We start from the raw sequence: 1,832 nt of genomic DNA, 5'->3' as shown, positions 1-1,832 counted from the left end.
GGGGTCAAAAGTAACACGTGTAAGTTGTAACACTTAAATAAAAAAATGTTATAAACAAAGTATACAAGTGTAAGGAAGAGATAGAAGTTTGTAATAAATATATTATTATATAAACTTCTATCTCTTCCTTACGCTTTTGTATTTTGTTCATAATGTTTTTGTGTAAGTGTCACAACTTACCGGTGTTAATTTTGATCCCAGTCTTCTCTATCATCATCCTGTTCCAACTATCAAATATGAAAATAAAATTAATTAATTTCAAATTTTACTGATTTTTCAGCGACCCTAAAATTAAACTTATTTGTAAAATTCTGTACGCGTCTAAATTATGTAACGGGTTAATATTGTAATAAATTTTATTGTAAATAAATGTATGTACTTATAATAGTATTAGGCATGTATTATAAAATTTATGTAAACTATGTCCAGATAAATGCCATTATATATTTACTTTTGTCAATAATTACTAATAAGTTATTTACTGGAACATACATATCCGTATTGAATATCTGTTCAATACAGACAGCATTTATCTTGTCGTAGTAAACCAAATTGTTGCGTAATTTAAATGTAAATTATACGAAATCGCTGAAACATATAATAACAAAAATTGTTTATTAATTTAATATGTTTAATAAATATTTAATTAAAAATTTTTTTAATTTGGATTTTATTTTGAATTAAAAAGTCATTAATAATTTTAAGTATCTTTTAATTAAAATTTTAATGTTAAAATAATCGTCAATTTTTCTTCGTATTTATTAGTATACAAATTTATTTAATAAATGAAGATTGGAGCAAGATGCTTCGACTGAAGCAAGCTTAAAAGTTAAATATTAACTTTTTGTTTGCTTTTTGAGATTTATATTTTTAATATTATAGAATTATAAGTATAGTTTAGTGATCAATTTATTATATGCAAAGGCCTCATCGTTATTCTTTGCGTCAATGTATGCCGTAGTGATTGCGTGCTTTGTACCGATGGAAAGCCGAAATTATTTTCATTATGGAGAGTTACTCCTCGTCGCTTTTCGTAAAGTCCATTCGCAAAGTCTAGTTAGGTGTCCTTCGGAGATTCTTATACAGAATCAGACTTAATCCCGAGTTTTCTCGTTTGCAGTTACTGGAAGTAATAATTTTTTCAATGAATCAATGATAATTGCTATATATTTTAAAGCCAAGTGGCATATTTTAGCATACAATTTTTGTCGCATTTTTTGTTTTATTAAATGTTCTCCCACTAATAATAACGTTAGTAACAGTCTTAATAACAAATGGAATTTAGTATTATATATGATTAATTTAGATATATACATATAATGATTACTTGTTTAAGTCCAAATTATTAAGTAAATAAATTTAATTTTTATACAAACAATTTGCTTATTTTTCGATGATTGCTCTAACAAAAATGTGGTTACGAATGTGTATATTTAATTTTCTAACTGTTATTTTAAAAATTATTTTTAGATATTGGACATCCCGCCATTCCAGAAAATTATTTATTATTAATTTATATGTATATATTTTTTATGATAAAATACATGCAGATATTATGAGATTATATTTAACAAATTTTAATATCTGTCGACTTAGATAATTTTTACCAAAGTATTTCATATTCTTTTAGTAATGTATCGTGATTACATGAATTTAATTAAAAATGTGTGGGTAGAAAAAATTCGAGATAAGTCGAATGGGTACCCTCCTATTAGCGGGATATTAATAATTAAAATTTTTGAAACATACAGAAAAATAAGGAATCGTTAAATTTTATATAATAAATTTTTCAGTATAAATGTTCTTTAAAATCCCGTTATTATCGGGTTCGG

This window comes from Trachymyrmex cornetzi, unplaced genomic scaffold (assembly GCF_001594075.2).
Source record: "Trachymyrmex cornetzi isolate Tcor2-1 unplaced genomic scaffold, Tcor1.1 scaffold1017, whole genome shotgun sequence".
Taxonomy (NCBI): Eukaryota; Metazoa; Arthropoda; class Insecta; order Hymenoptera; family Formicidae; genus Trachymyrmex; species Trachymyrmex cornetzi.
The sequence above is the reverse complement of the archived record's forward strand: the minus strand, read 5'-3'. Positions refer to the sequence as shown.